The following is a 22,566-nucleotide window of genomic DNA, read 5'->3' on the forward strand; positions in this document are numbered from 1 at the left end:
AGGGCTTGCAGACCAAGCTTTCAGTGAACCAAAACATCTGTACAAATGGGCAGCTTGTGCAGGTAGGAGGAGTAAGAGAATCCACATATAAGGGTAATTTTAATTTTTTCTCATCCACTTCCTAGCTGCCTGTACTCAGGTAAGCCACTTTATCCCAGTGGTCCCGAGGCTAGGGCTCAGTCCAGTGCCCCCGACTCTCCTCACCTTTAGGAAACTGTCTCCCACAAGTACTTAGTCTCCAACTCTTTCAAAGAGTGACGGTTCATTGTCCCCCATGCCCCTCTCCTCAGAGCCATTCCCCCGACTCTCCTGTAAAAAACCCCGATCAACTGAGGCTCCCGGGACCTGGCTGCAGCACCAGCTTCTCTTTCTCACCTGGCATCTGTCAACAACATGGTCCCTCTGCAGCCATCAAAAGACGTGGTCTCCTGGCTGGGAGGCTGCCCCTCAAGTTGGGATACCACCATGATGTCAGCCGCCTGTGCTCCGTCCATCCAGCACCTCTACCTCTTCCCCTCCAGGATCCCACAGCCGGGCTCCACTTGGGCTCCCCACCCAGGGTCACATCCAGGACTTTGAAGAGACCTGCTGCTTCTTGGGAATTTTAAAAACTCCAACTCCCCAGGTCACCCAGCCCTCAAGCTCTCCCAAATCCTTCTTCTGTGCTCTGACAACTTAGCAACACCTTCTTTTTTCAACCACTCGCTTTTCCCCCAACCTACGCACCTCCTCCTGTTTTCACCCCTGCCAATAGGTGGCCAAGAGCCCTGGATTGTTGCCTTAAGTACTTTCTTGCTAACTTCTCAGCTCCAGAAACCCTTATTATGCTGCTATCACCATCCCTCTCCAGCCCCAGATCTGGCCGGAGGCTACTGTGGCCTCCTCGTCCCTTTCCCCAGACTGTAGAGTCCTAATGGAGAAGATCACAGAGCCACAAGGACAGGAGCACTTCCCCCATCCTCCCTTCCCACTGCACGCTGGACAGAGCTCAGAGGCCTTCTTTCTGCCCCAGGCTCCAGAGCCGACTCCTCCGGTCTGGCTCTCAGCAGCCTGGCTCCTTCTCTCTCATCAAAGAAGCGCCCTGGGCCTTACCTGATGGCTCTCCCTCCACCTGTACTCTGATGTCCTCCCTCTTGGAGTTCTCTTCTCTTATGTCTCCTACATCCCTAACCACTCATTCTGGACCCATTTCCCTCCAGACATTCCCTCCATCCCAAACCAAAAAGCCTCAAACAAATAAGACCCTTCTTTAATCTGACATTCCCTTCTACCACCAGCCATTTTCATTATTTCCTTTATATTCAGATTTCTTCAAAGGGCAGCTCTGAGTCTTTTCCCGCCTCCTCATTTCCCACTCACCCTTCTGCCTCTGGCCTCAGTCTCTGCTCCACACGGTGCCACGGAAACTACCACCTCCATGCTGCTGACTCCAAATGCCTGAGCTCAGTTGCCTTTGACTCTGCTACCTGCCTCCATTGGGACTTCTCTGTCATCACTGCCCCCAACTTACCTTCTCTGTATCTATGGCCCTGCCTTTTCCATTACCTTTGTGGCTCCTTCTTCTCTTCCAGGTCCCGACATGTCCCTGATGTCCTCTATTTTGCTCCTCTGCCCCTAGTGTCATCTCATCCATGTCGGAGGCCTCATCCATGCAGACTCCAGATCCCCTTGGAGACCCAGCCCTGGCCTGTCTCCAGAGCTCCAGGCAACATCTAAATCTCCCTGTACTCTCTACTCGGGCCTGCCATGGACCCCTCGAGCCTGCAAGGTCGACCCAGGTCACGGAGCCTGTGACTGCACCCCTGCAGTATCTCTTACCAGTTTATGCCCATATCGTGTCATCTGGGACAAGCAGGATCTTCCCCTCTGGCCTCCCCACCTTCTATACCACTCACTCCCATCCATTCCTCAGCAGCTGGAGCGATCAGTCTTAACAGGAAACCCCAATCATGTCACCCCTCTGTTTGAAAACCTTCAAGGCTCTCTACTTCCAGCAAAAGACCAAATAGCCTTTGCAGAGCCTCCCAGACAGACACTATGAGATCTGGCTCCTGCTACCCTCTCCACACACCTCTCCTTGATCTCCTGCTCATGTGGCCCCGGTCATGATGAATTGCTTATAACCCTTGGCCTTCCATGTTGTCTCCCTTCATGCTTCACAATTGCTGATTCCTATTCCTAATTCTTCACCTGGCTAACTCCTACTGGCTCTTCGGTGCTCCACTCCTAGTTGATTCTGGAACCTTCTATGGCCTCCTTCAGTCCCTCCCTTTCTGTGCTCCCACAGAGCCCTGCACTTTCCTCCCTTACGACACTTCTCCTGCTCCACAGTAATTGGCTCTTCACTAGCCTGTGTCCCCCTTAGGCTTCGGGGGTTTTGAGGACTGGCATTGGGTCTATCTATACGTTCCAAGTGCCTACAGGCCAGCCAATGCTGACCACATTGTTCCGAATAAGTGAATGAATGAGAGAACAAAGAGGTTGCATTTTCTCAGTAAGCCTCAGAAGGCACCAGATTTCCAGGAAGACTAAAAATCCAATTTCTCTGGGACTCTTGCGTTTTACAGTGTCCTTCCCATCCTGTTGAACAAGGGGCCTTGGGGACATGGGGGCCTGGATTGTTTCATCTGAGCGTCTCTCCAAGGCACCCTCTGCCCTCATCCCCACATCGTTCATACACCTCCTCCTCGCTCCCTTTAGCTCATCAGTAATGATTAAGGGCTTGATGAATGTAAGGCACAGATCAGAGTAGAGGAAAAGGACTTGTTTTCTCTTAAAAAGAAAGAACTTTTCTTGCCCTCCCTTGCTGAGGTGACAGGAAACACCTGAAGATTGTTGATAAAGAATCTTGGAGACAGGTCAACCACCAAACCCAAAACCCAGAGAGCACTTACTAAGAAAAGAAGTGCTGATAGGGTACTTAGTACAGGGAGCCTTCGTCTGGTGCCAAACCAGAAGACTTCCTGGAGGTGAGCTTTGGGCTGGGTATTCAAGAGACTGAGAGGAAACGAGGGACAGCAAATATGAGCATGGATGGGTCAGTATTAATGGACAGGAATGGTGTGAGCAAAGGCAGAGAGAAATGAGAAATGCCTGCGGGCCAGGCAGATGGTGAACTTTCATGGGGACGCATCTTAAGTCAAACCCTTCACAAAAAGCAACAAGAGGGTCTGAAATGGAATGAAGGTAAAGGAAAGGTGCTCTGGGAAAGATTCTGAACAAGTACCCTACAGGTGTAAGGTGACCCCAGGGCAAGAGGCTGGAATCTGGTGATTGAAAATTTAAAGGAAGAGGCCAATACCAAAGCATTGGGTGTGACTTCGGAACGGCACACCAAGACCAGAAGGAAAAGGATTAATTCTCCTTCTCCAGTGTTTGAGACAGAGACCCTGCCTGGGGCATTGACCTGCCAGCCTTACTTAGGCCCGGCCCTCAGCGAGCTCTGTGCTGCCATCTGGTGGTGATGGAGTGGAAGACCAGTCTTGGTCGGCCCAGGACTCACCGTGGGGGGTGTGGCAAGGGAGGGTGTTGGGAGCAGATGCTGGAGTTTGCTGAGGCCCTTTGAGCATTGAAGTGGAAGGTTGGGGACACAGAGGTCCTGAAACCCTTACTCTTTGTAACAAGGTGCAGTTTCTTTGCTCTTTCCGTTGCCTTTTTTAGGCAGCATTTAGCGTAAAGGCTGGCAGAGTAGGCATTCTCTCTTTAATAGTAATAATGAATTAACAGTTGTTGAATGCCGACCATGCACCAGGTACTTATATATTTTATTATTTAAGTTATTCCTTATAGCAACCCTGAGATAAGTATATTATGATTGTTTTAAATAAAAGAAGGCACTGAAGCCATAAGCAATCCGCTGAGTTACTTGGTAAATATTTACCAAGCACCACTGAATGCCATACTGGGCTAGGCACTGGGGACATGAAGGTGAATGCCATGGGTAAAGTCTGCCTTACTGGGGCTAGCAGCCTGGAAGAGGGAAAAAGACATGCAAATAGTACCATAGTAATTAATTGATTTTATTGTGATTAATACACTGAAAAGAAGAATACCGAATACTTACAGATGTTAACTAAATTTTGAGCCCTTTTCATCAAAAGTACATATGCTTCTTCCAGCCTGACTCGCTTACTCCTGCATGACACGAATGAAGATTCTTTTCTTCTTTGGTTTTAACTCCATTACTTTTGATTCTGTCTCCTCATAGAATCTATATTTTTTCCCCTCTCTTCATAATTAATTCTTCTTTTCCGCCAATGTTCTACCCTCTGCCATTATTATCATTTGTTGAATGCATGCCTGCATAAATGAATGAATGAATCAATGAATGAATTCATGGACACAATCATTGCACAAACGTGTGTCACTCATCCACCGTGGGTCGGACGCTTAGTGCTCTTATGAAAACATGGCTCCTGTTCTCAACTTGCTCACGGGCTGGTGAGGACCAAAACATGGCAACCAATAATCTCAGTACTGAGTAAGCACACAGAGGAAAGAGAGGCCAACCATACCGAGGTGCTTACGTGAGCCTACTCCTCAGGGTGATCTGCAAACGTCAGCAGCATCCGGCCAAGTTTTGGCTATCACCACAGATCCTTCGCTCTTTGAAAAAAGTCCTGTGATGGTTAAAACCCATTTATGTTGTATCGGAGGTAGGGGTGTCCTCCTTAATTTAATTTTCCAGTTTATTGGAATACCTCCCAACCAAGTGGTTCCAAAATGTAGTGGTTCTTGGGATCAACTGAGGATCTTTACAAATTACCAATGCCAGGGTCCTACCATCCCAGACATTCTGAAATGCAGCCTGGATTCCAGGAATTTTTTTTAACTCCCCCAGGAGATTCTAATGTGCAGACAAGTTTGAGGGCCACTCTTGAAGATCCTCACGGACCTTGTCTGGGAGATGCATGACATCAGATGTGAGTCTGAGAAGAGAAACTGAGGCCCTGCAGCCAGGGACCTGCTCCTGGGTTTGAAGAGCACAGCCATGACTCCCAGGGGAAATGGCTCTGTGGGCTCTAGGTCAGTGAATAGTATTGTGAAGTTGTGCCCACCATCTCACAGTCATTTCACACTCACTTTGTACCTGCTTTGAGCACAAGTCAGTCCATCTCTGCTCTCAAGGATCTGGCTGGGGGGAGATAGGTCTAAAACATAAGAGAGACTCTTGTATCATTGCTGATAAGATGCAGGAGGTCCAAGGCACCACAAGGGCACCTCGGTGGGGTATCTAATCCGGACCCCGCCCTTTACGTCACCTACTCTTTTGCAACCCTCTACAGAGAGGACTTGCCCAATAAAAACATCCGGGACATCTGCTACGTGTCACTCACCAGGTGCCAGGCAGGGCATGCGGCCTCAGAGGCAGTGCAGGGATGAAGATAGATCCCCGCCCTCCGGGAGCTCACAGGCTGGGGTGAACAGCCTTTCTCTCTTCTTCTTCTCCTGTGAATCAGCTCGGGGTGGACCCCGTCACCGAGCAGCAACACGCGCTGTGGAACATGGAGGATGGTCAGGTCAGCTCTGACAGGTAGGATACTTCACAGCAAACCTTAAAAGATGGGTTCGATTTCTGAGGGAGAAGATGGAAGAAGGGGAAAACGTTTCCCTCCTCACTTATTCTGCTAGATCGGGACATGCCCAGGGTGGGGGACAGAGTTGAGGCTTGCCTCGGGGCTCCCTAGGGCTCCCGTGGCACCCCGCCTTCTCCCCACATCAGGGCATACCAGCAGTCTGTGATCAGTGAGAAGCCTCGCCAACCGCCGCCATCATCTGGAAATAATACGACTTTATTGGGGAATGCACTTGGGAACTAGCAGTAGCTTTTGAATGTCATTTCAATCATCTCTATCTTACTGAATTCAAGGAAAGAGGAAACTCAACATGCCCAGTGACAGCCTTTCTAATATACATGTTTCCTCAATACACGGCACTATTTTCAATACCTCTTCTCCCATTCCCATGCTTGGCATTTCACTTCCTGTCCACCCCATAGAAGTTCCTGCCTCTCTCACTTCCTCCTGAAATCAAACCTGGCACTAATATTGTCTTTAATTAAACTAGTCCCTTTTTTTAAGTTTATTTATTTTGAGAGAGAGAGAGAGAGAGAGCGCGCGAGCGCATGAGAGGGGAATGGGCAGAGGGAGAAGGAGAGAGAGAGAATCCCAAGCAATGCAGAGCCTGACATGGGACTCAAACCCAAAAAACCATGAGATCATGACCTGAGCCAATCATTCTCCTCTGAGAATTTTTGCTGTTCTTGTTTGGGTTGGTTTTGTCTTTTGAGCAACTTGCCTGAGTTTAATCTATGGTTATTTGATCTGTTATCTCTGCAATCTGCCTCACTGATGGGTCTGCTCATTTTCCCCATCCTTACTCCCTTTTTTTCTTTTTAGCCTATCTTGAGATGGGTTGCCCCTGGTCTGATAGCTTTTTTTAATTTTAATTTTAATTTTAATTTTTATTTTTATTTTTACTTTTGAGAGACAGAGAGACAGTGCGAGCAGGGGAGGGTCAGAGAGAGATGGAGACACAGAATCTGAAGACAGGCTCCAGGCTCTGCGCTAGCTGTCAGCACAGAGTCTGATGTGGGGCTTGAACCCACGAACCATGAGATCATGACCTGAGTTGAAGTCAGATGCTTAACCCACTGAGCCACCCAGGTGTCCCGGCCCCTGGTCTGATAGCTTAATGATCAGCCAATGATTGGCGAGAGATTATACCCAAGCACCCTGAGCCAGGAGAGCCTCCCCCCTCTACCGGTCTGAGTGTAGGCTGGGAACACATTCAAAGTCCAGACAGGTTTTTAAGTCAGCACGTATTTTCCACCCAGAACTTGCCTGTGCACAAGCACAGCCTCCCAGTCAACCAGAGGTGTGTGGAGAGCTTATCTAGTCCCTCTGTGACTATCCTATTTGCAGATTTCCCTGTTACATTTCTGATACTCTGCGGGTCTGCTGCCCATCCCAAGCAGCATGAAGCATCCGCAAGCAGGGCTGTGGGCCTTCTTGTTTGTTTCATGTTGGCTACTTTCACCAAAAACTCTGCTGAACGTGGGTGGGCCTTTTGTCCTCCTCTCCACATTGAGAGCGCCTTCTCCAGCCGTGAAGCTGGCGGTTCTCATAGTCAGACACACTCTGGGAGCTCACCCCCTCCTGAGCTTGGGGGTAAGGGGGCAGCTCAATGCAAGAACTCCACAGATTTCCCCTTGTTCAGACCAGAAGTCGGACCATTTTTAAATGAATAAACATTTCTCAATGTGTTATTTTGCGTTGGACCGGTTTTCAGAGCCCTCAAATGATTTTGACAATTCTGTCCAGTGGAACATTCTTTTCGGATGAGTGGATTTGCCAACCTCCTCACTCTGCCGTAGCTGGAAGTCTTACCAGTTGTTGTTGTTGTTGTTTTAACGGAGTTATAATTTTATGTTCCAGAGACACTTGTATTTTATTGGGCTAAAGCATTTTGCTACCTGGAAGGGTTATAGGTAAAGTTAGCCGACTAGTCCATTTTTAAATGGAAACATATAAATTAGCTAATGTAGCCTTCTTCATCCAGGAAAGAACAGTGTTCTAAGGAGTGGGACTTTGTACGGTGAAGTCCGTTCACGTGAAGGACAGAACACGTCAGATGCCAAAGCCAGCGTCCACACTCAGGAACCTCCAGGGACTTGGTGTCCACAGGGTAATACTGTGACACTCTAGTTAGAATTTCAAAAAGCCTGAGGAAAAGTCACACCTTTACTTGTAACAAGGCTGCCCAAGCAAAACAGAATGTCAAGTGGCTTTACTTTGGGCTGAATTCTCAGCCCCTCATGCTGGCCAGAAGCTACGTTGGTTGTTATAAATGTTCACATTGCGAACAGTGGATACACACACTCATCGTTACATAATAAAAACAGTTTGTTTTTCAGGCAAAATGATCCCACACATGGAGTTCCTGGGGGTGAGTGGGGAGGATATGTGAGAAGGAATTTTCAGTGGGAATGACCAAACAGCAGAGCTTTGTGGAAGACAGGAGTGTCCGAAGGCTGGCCATCCGGTTCAGCCCCGTCCTGTGCTCAACTCCCACCCGCATCCTCTGGACATCATTCGATTAGACCAGCAGTTCACTGCCTCCATCCCTGCCCTGTCCTGTCTTCCTACTGCCCCTGTCTGGCCCTCCGCCAAGTGAAAGCCCCATTGTCAGCAGCACAACGTTCAGGCCCTGAGAAGGAGCAGGGGGACAGACAGGCGAGACTGGGAGCAGCTGTGCCTGGAAGAGAGAGTTTGCTCACTCACCATCAGGAAGACATTCCCTCAGTGCCAGTGGGCCAAACCACACCTGAGGACCCGGAATGGGGATGGGGGTGGGCAGCAGTGGGCACAGTGGTGATCAGCGGTGGTCAGCATGCTGGGTGTGCCCAAGAAGTAGGGAGGTGGTGAGGCGACCTCTAAGACACCCTTGCACTGAGGTCTCACCTCCCAGCAAGGATTTGCCTGGAGCGGGAAGGAGGGTCTGGAGGAGAGGCAGTAATGCATGAGGATGGAGAGTGAGTCTGGATACTAGACATGTCCAGTCTGGACTGGGGGCTGAGAAGTCTGGTAGCCTCCTGGCTCTGGTACTCACTAAGTGAGTGCTTAATCCCTCCCTCCCTCTCCCTGACTCTCTCTTTTTCTGTCTGCCCCCGTCTCTTTCCTTCTCTCTGTTCCCTCTCTCTGTCTCTCTCCCTCTCTTCTCCCCTTTTCTCTCTCCCTCTTTTGGTCCCCTCCCCCGGCCTCCCCCCACCTCACACAACTACTGTTCAGAGCAGCACTTGCAATGGGACAGGTTCACACAGACAGGTGACCTCGTGGAAGATTAGGCCTGAGTTAGTCTGGAGAAGCTGGGAACGCTGCCCCCGGAGGCCTGGCTGCTTAAAGGGGTTTGTCAGGCAGCGGGGTTTGTGTTACTTAACCACACACTAAAGCTCCAGTGTCTGGGTTCCATATTTGCAGGAGGGAGATTGGGGAGCAACTGCCCTAGGCTACATGACCTCCGGTAACAGGAGATGGTGGGGTGTGGAGTTTGACAAACAAGTGAGTCAAAGCCTCACCTGCCTCTTTCTAAGAAGCCCTCAGCAGGTATACAAGGAGCCAGGTGCTGGTTCAGAGTGTCTACTTCCCATCTCTCCCGTGCTGGGGGAGACTGGGGACTGGGGCACAGGGGCAGGGTGGCGCAGACGACGGCCCCAGGCTGCTGTAGTGGCAGCGTGTGCCGCAGTGTGCCCTTGCCGCTGCCTGTGGCGCCCTCTGGTGGCCATTGCCGGTGCATGCATCCAGTCCATTCTGCAGAGCCGCTTGCCCCCTTCTCTGTGTAGTAGGGTCAGTGGAACCGCTGAGGGTGGGGGTGGCTTTCATGACCAAGACAAGAGAGCTTCGGCCAGGCTAGTGTTCCATGCTGGTTACTAGGTCCTTCCTATGTGCCAGGCACAGGGCTGATACAGGTATTACCATTCATTGTTCCTTCGCCTTCAGTGTGTGCCAGGCACTTCCTAGGAAACCGTGTAAGCAGAGACCCCACAAAGAAAGCAAGTATTGAGAATGTTTGGGGTCACAGTCCTCCAGGGGGTGGGGACAGCCAAAGCACAGGCCCTGCAGCAGGGATAGGCTTGCTGGGTTTGGGGATAGGCAAGGAGGCAGCTGGCCCAGCCGAGTGAACACGGGAGGTGGTTGGAAATGAGGTCAGAAAGGTATCCAGGACACAGATGGCGCAGAGCCTTCCAGGCCGCAGAAGAGCTGGAGGTTTAGTTCTAAGGCCGGTAAACGACTGTTGAGTTTGAACAAAGGCATGACACAACCCGATTTACATTTTAAAAAAACCTCACTCTGGCTTCTCTGAGCTTGGGTAAGAGCTGGGAGACCTATTGGGAGCCCAGGTGAGAGAGGAGAGTGTCTGCTCCCTGCCTTGCTCTTTGGAGGAGCGGAGACTTCGGATTCAGAATACATTTTGAAGGTAAGACAACAGGATTCGCTGAGGGCTTAGTAAAAGGCTGTCTCCAGAGTTTGGGCCCCAACAATTACGTGAGCAATGGCGTTATGTAATGACATGGTAAGGGTCTGGTTTGGGGGTGAGGTGAGCAGAAAGGAGAACATGCCAAGTGTGAGCTGCCTATTGGAAGTCTAAGTGACGATGGCAGGTGCGCCTGAGCAAGGCTCTATATCCTTCCCGTCCTTTCCTTATGTTTCTTTCCTCTGGCTCTCTTTCTCAACGGAGGGTCACAGCTCCTCCTTCCCACCTCTCAGAAGTAAAGTCCACCCAGAGCAGTTATTCCAAAGAGAAAGAACACAGGACATCGCCAGTCTCCCAGGACATGCCTCAACTAAATGATAAAGTCAGAGAAAAGCTTGGGATTCTGAGCTCCTCAGACCCTCCAAAAATATTTGCTGACAGGTCTTTCTTGGTGTGGCTGAGGCCACTTTACTATAAGAGTGTGGATTCCATGCACCCAGCAGGGAGCAGATGGGACCTAGGCTCCAGGGTCAAGTCCTAAGTCCTCTCTGTCCCAAGTCCCCACCCCTACAGCCACCTGGCAGAGTGAGTGGGTCTCTCATGGTCTTCCATGGGTCCCACGGCTCCCATCACCCAACATCTGCAAGTCTGCCTCCCCTGCCAATCAGTTAGCCACGTAAAGGAGGCGGCCACCGCGTCTCCTAGAAGGCACAGAGCCCGGCCCTGCCACCCTTGTCCTCCATGAGCTCAGGGATTTCCAGGTCACAAACCCTGCTCAAAACTCCTCTGGCTGCCCTTTCCCAGAGCCCACATCTGGACACTGGGTCCCATCTCTAGACTGCAGTCTATTCTTCCCAGCAGAAAGCTACTTTGGAGAAAACTCTAATGAGGCTTTGCCAGTTTTTTAAAAATGAACTATGTTTAGCTCCACACATGCCACCAATAAATTATTTCTTCCTTGTGAAGTAGAACTGTTGGCCCCAATGTAGCACGAACACTGACCCTAAGTATGGACTGTTGCAGGTTGACATTGAAAAGACCACCAACACAGAATAGAAGTGAGGCATAATTTTATTTACGGCCGCATGCTTTTATTTGTAGCCGGGCCAAACCTGATCTCCCTGGTGTTAAGGAGCAGAGAATGGCCCCGAACGAAGGGGGCAGTGAGATTATATGGACAGAATACGTCATTATTTAGTTAACAATTACATTCACAGCATTCCTTGGTAGCCAATTACATTGTAATACACAGACGTTAGTTTTGGGGGGAAACCTATCGTTTTAAGGTTCTTTGTCCCTTTAGAATGACCAGTCATAGTTGGACACCTAAGATACCTCGAGAGGCAGTGACTAGGTGATTTTCACCTGTGGACTTCGCTTCAGCCAGGTCTTAGTAGAGGGGTGGGGTTATTTAACAGAATCTTGAAAAACAAGTTAAACTTTAGGATATTATTGAGTTACATTCTTAGGGTCTTTCCATATTGCCCAATCTTTAATTATTTACCAGAATGGGAGTTTAAACCGAACTCATATACAGTAAGCTCTCTGACATCTCATAAGTTGACCTATTACATTCCATAAGATGACCTGTAACAGGGACCCTGCGACATCAGACCCTCTGTGCTATGCTTCTGTGTGGGACGGAGGGAGCCGGCCATGGGGCTCTGACACCGTGAAGTCCCGTCAGTGAGGCACGTGAGTGTGCCATCGAGGCCTTGGCCCACGTGTTGCTGTCTGGGACACGACTCTCGGTCCCTCCTCCCCCCTCCTCCAACCAGGACTCCACTGGCTCCTCCCCCTCCACTGTCTTCCTTTCCTCCAAAGTGGGCGTTCTTCTCCTCTCACTGCATTTAACACTCATCCCGGAGGATCTGTTCTCCCCCATGGCTCCGAATACCCCAGCCCCTGGCCTCTCTCCTGAGCATCATGCCAGCATTGTCCTCTGCCTAGATGACAAGACCAGCCTGGCCATCGTAGCCCCACAACTCCCGTCTCTGCCAGAACTGCCCTCCCGGGGGCTCCAGCCCCCAACCCCCACATGAGCTCAAACATGCAGGCGCATGCGCATGTCACCTTTCTGAATCCCTCGCTTGGCCAAAGGCCCACAGCACTTTCTCACCCTCTCCCATCTCACTGACCGCTGAGTCCTGTTGACCACCCCCGCTTAGTGGCTCCCTGTTGATCTTTTCTTCTTACTACCCGGACCATCATGTGGTCTCTTTCTGCCTGTCGCCTCTCCCCGGGAGAAGCCACCTCCTCCTCACAGGTTCCCTGCTTTGGCTCTCAGATCATCCCTCATGCTACATCTTCATGACAAATTTCATTACAGATCATATTACATTCCCAAATTATCTTTCTAAAATCTAGTTGGATCCTGTCACTCTCCCCCACAAAACCCTCAAAGGTTCACTCTCATCTACAGGACAAAATAAATCAAACTTCTCCGCCTGGCATTCGAGGCCCTTCCCCATCTTCCCGAATGACCTTTCCTGTCTCCCTGCGTCCTTCCACACGACTTGCTCCAGTCCTACCGCATGACTCGGTATTGCTGGGGCAGGCGGCCCTGTTTCTGTGCTCTGTCCCTCTTTCCCCCACATCCTGGAATGCACACATGCATTTAGACAGCTATTCTACAAATATGTGCTGACTACCCTCAACATCCCAGGCACTGGGAATACAAGAAAGAATAAAACTCTCAAAATCTCTCCCCATGGAATTTGTATTCTAGCGGCAGGGAATAAAAGAATAAACAAATATGTAAATGGTAAGTTGACAGGTAGCGATAAATGCTGTGAAGAGAAACACAGCATGATGAGGTGCAGGGAGGGGGTCACCGCTTGAGGCCATCTGCTCCAAAGAGCGTTTCTCTGGGGAATAAATGCAGGGGTGAGGTATGCAGAGTCTCCCGGTGGAAAGCCCCAACCCTCAACTCCCCTTTCATGGCCTTTACAGTTCTTCTCAGCGTCACCTTTCAAACGCTCCATCTTTTATGAAAACTTCCCTTATCTCACGCATTTTTGTGCTTTTTTCCTCCGTTGAAGCCCCTTCATTCTTCCTTGAGTCAGAGTCGGTTGCTGACAACTCACTTCCCTCTCCAGCTCTAGGGAAGGATCCACTTCAGCTAATATTTGTTGAGAACCTGCTACTAGCTGGCTTAGTGCCTGGTCTGGAGCTGGGGCTGCTGAGTCGGACAGACCACGGTCCAGCTCCCGCCACTCACGCCCGCTTGCTGGCCATGTGGCTGCCGGCTAGTTCCTTAACCTCACAAAATTTCGGTTTTCAGGACCCATTTCACTTAAGTATTATCCTTATCACAGAATCTTGAGCAGAAGAGTTTCAAGAAGACCCTCATTCCCAGGTTCTACTGTGCTTTTCTTAGGAATCATGCCATATTCTTTATGACCTAACTCTGGGGTCCCATGTGTCTTAGAGAAAGAGCTTCTGCTTCTTTCTTAAAAGCTCAGGAACCCCGGGGACGGTGCAGTTAGAAGAGAAGTGGAATGCAGTCCACTGTGAAGTGATTTTCATCCCCCTCCACTGTTGCCCCAGAGATCCCCCTGTGCTAACCTCACTATAACCACGACCACTGTGACCAGATCAACCCAAGGGGAGGGCCAGCTGGCAGCTGCATTCTCATCCTTTCATCATCCCAGAAGGGGGTTGGGGCTGGGGAAGGGCTACAGACATCCCTGTCTCTTCAGGTCCGTGCCCAGGGTGGCCTGGGGACCTCCAGATTAGAGGAGCGCTGGCTGACCCCAGCAGATTGTAAATGCCACGGTTGAGAGAAGAGAGGAAGTCTCTAGGGTGTGTGGACCACTACAGAACAGCTCTTCCTAGATCCAAAGACGTGCGGGGAGCCCTGCACCATATCCTCAAGGCAGGAAGAAACACAGAGCTTTCTCTTTCTCTGCCTGGCTGGGTACTTTTCCTCTTCCATCTATTTTCAGCCTCCCTGGGCACCTCTCTGCACTTCTCCCACATGGCCACTGGGTGGCACTGTTGGATGATCCCGGAATTTCAAGCCAAGCCCGAGCTGGGTACAGGGGTAGGGAAAAACACCGGTTCCAACTGCCTGTCCCTCTGTCTGACCATCCTTCACCTCCCTGGGCCTTTGTCTACTTCCCTTCATTTTTCTGGGCGTATCTTGGCTCTGCAACACCAGGAAAGTTGCCAAAATGGCTCCCTCACCTCCTTTCTCTGTCTTCCCTTTTCCCTAATTCAAAGTCAGGTCAGAGAGGCTGAGTCATCCAGAGCCTCAGATCTGAGTTCCCTGGATAAGGCCCTGCTGCCTCCCCAGACCAGAGCTCATTCCATTCCACAAACACGTATCTTCCTATCCAATCTTGAATTCACCTGACTCTTCTACCTCCTTAGCATTCTGGGGAAGGCCATACCTAAGAGGTGTGTGGCAGTCAGGCCCCTGCCTTGTTCTTTAAGATCTCCTTGGGTCTCATAGTTCACCAAATGTCCCATAGTGTCCATCGTTATCCAACGCTCCCCCCCATCTACGTGAGCTCTCTTGCTGAGGTATCAGCCTGTTTTCTCTCCGTGGGGTCTCAGAGCTGAAGAGTCCCAGAGTTCCCCTTATAATGACCCTTCCTGGATTCAGAGAACATCATTAAGATGCACTGAGCATCAAGTTTGCACTGTTTTGAATTTTTTTCGGGACTCATTTCACAGTGATTTAGCATCTCCAAAATTCTTTCCTCTCTTTTTAAACCAGGCACTGAGATGTGATGGGGGCTGCTGACTTGGGGGTCAGAGGGGCCTGGGTGTGAATCCCAGTTCTGCCACTCTCTAGAATGAGCCTTATGACCTTGAGCAGGTCACATGCCTCTCTGAGGCTCAGGGTCCTCTCAGCAAAATAGTTCTTATAATTTTTTATGTTTATTTATTTTTGAGAGAGAGAGAGAGAGAGAAAGCAGGAAGGGGCAGAGAGAGGGAGACACAGAATCTGAAGCAGGCTCCAGGCTCTGAGCTGACAGCACAGACCCCCAATGCGGGGCTCTGTGCTCCCGAACTGTGAGGTCATGACTGAGCCCAAGTCGAACGCTTAACTGACTGAGCCACCCAGGCGCCCCAAGCAGAATAGTTCTAATAGGAGCAATGATGATGCTAGCTAATGAGATGCATGCATTTTTTTGCACGGGGCTCCCATTCCTTGGCGAAGTGAGGTCAGAGAACTAGTCCTAGGACAAGACAGGGTCATATATATCATGTTGTCCAGCTTCCCCATTTTACAGATGAAGGAGCTGAGGCCCAAAGACGGGAAGCGATTTACCCAAGGTCACACACCTCAGGGTCACCCAGGCAGTGGCAGAGTTGGGGTCGCAACTGCCAGGCCAGTGGACTTTCCATATCAAGTTCCTGCTTCTTTGTCGGTCTGTTCCCCTTGTCTATGGACTAGGCAGTAAAGAGGCAAAAAGGAGGACAGAGCGGTCACAGTAATAATCATGCCCAGACAAACCAGCCACAGGACGGGGACCCTAAGCAGTCAGTGTGTGCTAGGCTCTGTTCGTGTGCTGGCCCCCCTACCTCTGTGCTGATTGGGCCACACCCGAGTCAAAGGGCTCCTTTCCGGGGACCTCTGAGTGAGGCACACATAGAAGTTGGAGGAATGTGGACGCCCGGGTGGTCAGTCAGTTAAGCATCCGACTCTTAGTTTAATCTCAGGTCACCATCTCACGGTTCATGGATCCAAGCACTGTATCAGGCTCTGCGCTAACAGTGTGGAGCCTGCTTGAGATTCTCTCTCTCCCTCTCTCTCTCTGCCCCTCCTCTTCTCTCTCTCTCTCTCTCTCTCTCTCTCTCTCTCTCTCTCTCTCACTCTCTCTCAAAAAATGAACTTTAAAAAAGTTGGAGAAATTTTCAGAGAATGGCATGGGGTGTTAAGGAGAATGGAAGGCCTGGGAATGATGGCCTCAAAGAATAGAAGTTGGGGGGCTCCTGGCTACTCTCTTCAACTTTGTGAAGTTCTGGGGGCAGGGGTGGGGCATCACGTTTTACAGCCACGGGTGGAATGAAGACCTCTGAGTTAAGACTTCAGGAAGGAAGATGCCAGGGTCGCCACAAGGCAATGAAAAAGGTGGAATGACCCGCGGTGGGAGCCAATAAGCGCCCATCCCCAAAGGCATATAACAGCCAGAAGGCGGAGAAGCATAAGTCAAAGGGACCTTAGGAATTCTTGCAGAGCATAAAGCACAGAGTGACCGGTGGACGAGGTCCAGGCCAGCCCTCAGGATGCCGGGACACCTGAGCTCTGAGACAGCAGAGCAAAGTGGCTAAGAGCATGAATCCGGGAGGCTGAGTTCAAACCCTGGCTCTTGCCTGGACTAGCTGTGTGACCTTGAGCAAGTTATCTAGCCTCTCTGTGAAATAGACAGGAGCCACTCCCCTCTGGGGACCCCCCCTCTGCCAGCCTCAGACACAGGGTCAGGAACGGTCCTAGCCGGTCCTAGGGTGACTGAGATGCCAAGTCTGGAGGCTCAAAGACAGAGGGGATTGCTGAGCCGTGCGCTGCCGCAGAGTACACGCATCTGCCGCCGTTCACTCACAAGTACAGCTCTGGGCCTGGCCTGGACCAGACACACAGCTGCAGGCAGCAGGCACATGCACCTTCCCTCAGGATGCCCCCTGCCCGGTGGCAGACTGCATGGGGACAGAGACAGGCCCCCAGAACTTGATTTCCTGGGCAGCGTACAGGCATTGCACTGATGAGCGGAGACCAGGGAGAGGGTCCAGAAAGGCTTCATGGAGGATGTGACGTGAATTGAATGTTAGGAGTCATTTCGGTCATGGCGAGGGCAGGGAGGCGGGGGGTCTGGGTGAGAGGCTGCAAACCAAAGCAGGAAGACCTGGAATCTTCTGGAAGTTCATATGTCTTGAGCCCATCCTGCAAGTGAGGCACTGAGATAAACTCCTTGCACACATGATCTCCTTAGGTCCTCAGAATAAGCATTAGGCGTCAGTCCCATTTTCCAGATAGGAACTCAGGGAGGGAAAATGCCCCCTAGGGCATGTGAGTAGCAAGCAGCAGAGCTAGGACTCAACCCCAAGTCTGTCTGACTTCAGGACGTTATTAAATATGTCTGCATTAAGCCAGGAAGGGCTATGAAGACAGTTTAGTTTGATGTCAGTATAGACTTTTAGAATGGGGACAGAGGAAGAGTGGGGGGACATCGGATCACGAAGGGCTCTGCTCGTCGTTTACAGCATGTAGTCTGGGTCACAGCAGTAGGGAGCCAAGGAGGGGTTAAGAGGTAAGTGACATGGTTGGATTTGCGCTTTAGGAAGATCACTATGGCAACTGTGGGGAGAAGGGACAAGGGGGGAGCTAGTCTGAACTAGCTCAGACCCCCCTGCTGGTGGCTGAGCGGAGGGTGGCAGGAGAAGGAGAGGGAAATCAGAGAGAAGCGAACAGCTGCCAAGATCAAGTGATGGACTGAGTGAGTGCGGGGATATCGGGCTGGAGGAAGCGCAGAGAGCCCATAGGGCTCCCTGGTTTCTGGTTCAGGCAACAGAGTAAAAGGTGGTCTTTCTCTGAAGAGAGGGGAGTATGAAGGAGTCAGGGTCCTGGGAAGTGAGGCTGAGGAGGCTGCAGCTCTGGAGACAGGCCTGGGCTGCAGATGGAGCACCCAGGCACCAGCCGTGGGCAGGGCTGGGAGCTGGCTCAGCCACGTGGAGCATAGGCTCGGGGAGGTGGGTTGAGAAACCTTTGCTCAGGACCTTGACCTAACCCAGGCCAGCTGGCTCACCTGACTGAGCTGATTACCTCTGTGAGCCAAGGGGGCTCCGTACAGACAGGAGTCTGGGTCATGCACAGCTGCACCCCCACCCCCACCCCACCAATAACCAGGCCACCCCAGGCCACCTGGGCAAGCCACCATGGCCTCAGAAAGAGTCCAGAGTCAGAAAAGCCGAGAGACACAGTAACTGAGGGGGACACTGCCAGCATGCAGACATGGGCAGCTCTGGGGGCGCTTGGGGGGCTCAGTCAGTTCAGCCAACTTCAGCTCAGGTCATGATCTTGCGGTTCATGGGTTCGAGCCCCACATCGGACTCTGTGCTGACAGCTCAGAGCCTGAAGCCTGCTTCAGATTCTGTGTCTCCCTCTGCCTCTGCCCCTCCCCGGCTTGCACTCTCTCTCTGTCTCTCAAAAATGAATAAACATTAAAAAATTAAAAAAAAAAAAGAAATAGCTCCACAGGCAGCTGAAATTACAGGTGGCCCAGGGGATGTGGTTTGGAACCCCCAAGGCATCCCTGTCACGGCCCCCATAAACCTCTCCCACTTCTATTCCAGAGAGGGAAAAGGAGCTCGCAACGCTGAGGGTGGGTGGCCAAAAGTATCACGTAGTGTGTGCTATAGGAATGCCTGTTCGCACTGCTCGACGCCCCGCCACACGATAAAAGTTTACAGGTGAGAAGCTGAGTCCCAGGCTAAAACATGGGGGGCCCGGGGACACCTGCTGGCACCAGCTGTTGTACTTCAAGCATGACACCGGTCTGCCTTTGGGTATTAACGGCAGGGACGAGAGGGTGAGACCACCAGCAAGGTGCCTGACCCAGAGGAGTGGCCCCAACAGCGGAGGGAAGGTCCGCCCCCTTCAGCCATTCCTTAATATACTCTTTCATGTGGCCAAAATTTGCAGCACAGGAGCTGAGGCCCAGGCCTCCTCACAGGAGTTCCTTGGAGAGAGCGGGGAGTTAATCTCAGAAGGCTTCCTGCAGGAGGCAGCCCTTAGGTAAGTAGGGCGCTGGAGCGATGCTCCTTCTGCTTCCAGGGGAAGTCCTCGGACATCACACATGATGCACACGGGCAGGGCATGATCGTGACAACAGCGGCAATGGTCAGGAGACCAGTGTACTCTTCCACACTGACCAGGCTTCCTGCCTTTCCAAGCACATTCACATCACTCTCCTCTGATGCTAACAAAGGAGATTTTAATACATACTAAAAATGAATATTAGTTTCCTTCCTTCTTTCCTTCCTTCCTTCCACTCTCTCTTTAAACCCTATAAAGCAAAGGGCACCAGGGGACAAATGCTACCCTTCCTATCTTACAAGTAAACTACATCACAGAAAGGTCGAGAGAGTGACTGTGGGTCACACAGCTCTGCATGCTAAAACTAAAGCTCCAGGGTGAGAGACGCCTAGCCCTGGACCCTGTAGATGTGACGGCCATCAGTAGAGCTGCTCTAGGCAAAGGTACAAGGGGAAACTTTGGGTCGAACCTTGCATCGCTGCCTTGACCCCACCACCAGGCTTCCAAAACAGCCCTCCTGCCAGGCTGGGCGACCTGCACAGAATGTATGGATATGCCCTCAGTAGCTAGAAGGTCTGCTGGACTGGATCCCCGCCCCTAACACCAGGAAGTGAGCCCAGAGGCCTGGCACGGGGCTAGCGGTAGAAGTGGGAAGCAGAATGAACAGTGATTTGTGGAGTCAGACATCTGGAGTTCCGTTCCAGCCTTGCCACTTAGCAGCTAAATTGCCCTGGACAGCGGCTTGTCCTCTCTGAGTATCTTCATCTATAGAATGGAGATAATGGCATCTGTCCCCCTAGGTGGTGCCAAGGAGTCAATCAAACAACCTGCGGACAACTGTCAGCAGGGCACCCGGGCCCACATTCCCTGCTTCCCTGGCCTGCTTCCTGTGGGCTCGAGGGGGCTGTGCCACCCCAGTGGGCCCCGGGGTGCTGGGGCACCAAGCCTCAGCAGAGGTGACAGTCATGCAAGGAAGGGGAGCCGCCTCTCTGAAAGTGACACCTGAGAAGGGCGCTCCTGTCTTCTGGATTCATGAATCGTGGCAGGGAAATACTAAAAATGCCCTTTCTCTGGACCCGCAGGCAGTGCCGTGGTGTATGTGTTGGGGGGCGGGAGTTGAGGACATCCCTGTCATAGACTCCTCCTTTCAGTGAGTGTTGTCTCAGAGTGCAGGAACTGACAACTTTAGGTCACCGGCAGGTCACTGCTGTGATCCTCAGGAGTATTTCCCTCTGCGGAAGACAAGGCATGGTCCCCAAGCAGGAAACCCAACTGAAGGATAAAGGAGTGTTCCTTGGGGGTCTGGCCAGCCCCAGGGAGGGATCAAGGGGCACCCCTACTGTCCTTTTGTGGCCCAGAATTAGAAACGGGGGCCTCTGTGGGGCTGGGAAGAGGGCTAACAGTGATCAAGCAGGTAGGTTGTCCCCTACACCTCAGTTCATCCTGCCCGCCCTGTGAGCCGGTCTGCTGTCCTGCCTACCAGGTGAGAAACTGAGGCTCAGAGCAGTTGAAATAACTTGCTCAAGTTTACACAGCTAGCGAGTATCAGAGGGAGGAACTGGGTCCGCGTTCTTTTTCTCACAAAGCCCTGCCAAACCCAGAGAGACGGCCCAGGGCAGGAGCCACACCCCACCCGCCCTGGCACAACTGGTATTATGTTTATTTTTCTTTCTTCCCTTCTTCATTTCTTTTTGGTTGTTATTCCCACTTAGATAAGGCTTTAAAGGGGAGCGGAAGAGTAGGACGATATACCCCTGAGCCTAATCAGATGGGACAAGGGTCAGAGGAAGATCCCGAAGAGGGAAATGAAATTCTGAGGTTGCTCCCAGTACCTGAGTAGGATGGGGGGGGGGGGGAGGTTAAGAGCGTCTGCCCTAGAGTCACAGGCACCTGATTCAAGTCCCAGAGCCATCACTTAGGGACATCAGGCAGGTTGCTTCACCTCTCTCGGCCTCAGTGTCCTTCCCTCAGAAATGGTACTGGTGGAGAAACTAGTTCACAGAGCTGTGAGGACTAAGCCTCCCACGGAGCTAGAGGTGCTTAGCACAGTGTCTGCCACATGGCGGGCACATGTTACCAATTAGCACAATTATTAATTCTCCCTCAAGAGCCTTTCTCTGTCCAAGGCTTTCATTTAAACAAAAAAGGGCAAAGAAATATATATACAGGTGATCAAATGGATGTGTGTTGTGTGTGAATGTGTGTCCGTTGAAATTGACATGAGGACCCCTCGGAGCCAAAAGGAGAAACAGAGCCTGGTGGGGCTGGTCAGGGGAGACTTCCAGTAGGAGTGTGAAGCGACAGTTTGCTGAAGGAGGTGGGAATGGCTGAAATCCATTAACCCCTCACCTTCACAACAGCCTGTGAGGTATCCTCATTTTGCAAATGAGAGCACTGAGGTCCAGAGAGCTGAATTAATTCACCTCCTATGGCTTCAAAACACCAGGTCATGCTCAGGCTGGGACATTGATGGCTAGAGTTCTAGAAGCCCTAGGCCAAACCAGTCCTGCTTTATAGTCATGCGTCATCCCCAGAGTTCACTAAGATCACTTCCCTCCCAGACCACACCCTGCAGTTCTGGGTAGGGTCCCCAGTCTTAACCCATACCTAGTAGACTACCTGACAAAGAGCAGGAAGTTTGCAGAACTTCCATCAGAAACTACAGGTCTAGAAGGTTCTCAGCAAGGAGGGCCCAGCAGGAGCCTCCCTGGGACTGGAGCCCCTTTGAATTTAAGGCTCTGGTTCTGCCCCAAGCTGGGCTCAAGGAATCACTGTTGGAACCCTGATTCTGACAGCGATGAGGAACCCAGAACTCCCAGGGGCACCAGGCTGTGATGTGGTCACGTGGTTTCCAAGAGCACCCAGGACCCTCTCACATCCACCATCTGAGCAGAGGGTAGGCTGGGCTTCTGTACACCTTCTTCCAAAAGCAAAGGCCATCCTCCTCTGCCCACACCCCGGGGTGCCAGGATGCCGAGAGCTGCACTCCCATTTTCAGAGCTCCATGAGCCAGCGGGCTCTGTAAGGTCTGTGAGGAGACCTGTTTTATGAGTGGCTGGCCTTTCCCTCGGGCAGCAGCACAGCCCACAGCCTTCCCTGGCCGGCCCTGAAGGGGAGGGCACCCAGGGGGTCGGCTCTGCCGGTCTGCCCGCTCCTGGGGCTCCTTGGCAGGAAACTCAGCGAGTTTCAGCCACACTGCGGCCCATACCTGCTGCATTCCCTTGCGAAGCCAAAGCTCTGGCAGGGTAAGAGGGAGGTGGGGAGGCAGAGCTGGAGGAGGGGGTGAGCCGGAGCGAGAGGGGGTCTGCAGATTCTGTCTGGCAGCATCGTAATAATAGCAACACATCTTCCGCGGGGCTGGATCCCTCCTCAGACCTGGGATAGCTGCTATCGATTGTTTCCTGCTCGCCAACTTCATTATGTCGGCAGGAACCTCTCCCGAACGCCCCTCAACTTCTGCCCCAGCCCCGGCAGCACCCAGCCCAGCTCTCCCCGAGGTTCTGGTTCGTGAGCTGGGTTCTGCCAAAGCCTGGATGTTTTCTTAGCAGGGTGGGGGCCGAGGCCGGGGTTGGATGGGGCGCGCGGGCAGCCAACTCAGAGGCCACCTGCTCGACTCTGGCCCCCGCCGGCCCCTTTAATTCGAGTTCGCAGCCGGGCCAGGTGCGGCGCTGCGTGGCGCGGTGCGGCGCGGTGCGGCTGCGGGCGGCGGCCGGGCGCTCAGTACGCGCCGCCCGCGGGACTGCAGAACCGGCTCCCGGCTGGCCGCCCGCACCCCGCCGCCGTCGCCGCCGCTCCACGGCGCTCGCGGTCACCCAGGAACATGGAGGCCC

At 52.0% G+C, this 22,566-nt stretch overlaps 1 protein-coding gene across 3 annotated transcripts in view; it reads left to right on the plus strand.

The window, feature by feature from the left end:
• The first annotated feature begins 5,349 nt into the window (after positions 1 to 5,349).
• KCNA2 (potassium voltage-gated channel subfamily A member 2) overlaps positions 5,350 to 22,566 on the plus strand; it is a 27,748-nt gene continuing 10,531 nt past the window's right edge. The window contains exons 1-2 of one of the 3 annotated variants that reach the window (XM_029947239.1): positions 5,350 to 5,533; positions 18,623 to 18,715. The gene's annotated coding sequence lies outside the window, so the exon portion shown is untranslated. Of the gene's footprint in view, positions 5,534 to 18,354; positions 18,391 to 18,622; positions 18,716 to 22,566 lie in introns of those variants that run through there. The other 2 variants (XM_029947240.1, XM_029947238.1) reach the window with 2 other exon arrangements.

This window comes from Suricata suricatta, chromosome 8, assembly GCF_006229205.1.
Source record: "Suricata suricatta isolate VVHF042 chromosome 8, meerkat_22Aug2017_6uvM2_HiC, whole genome shotgun sequence".
Classification (NCBI taxonomy): domain Eukaryota; kingdom Metazoa; phylum Chordata; class Mammalia; order Carnivora; family Herpestidae; genus Suricata; species Suricata suricatta.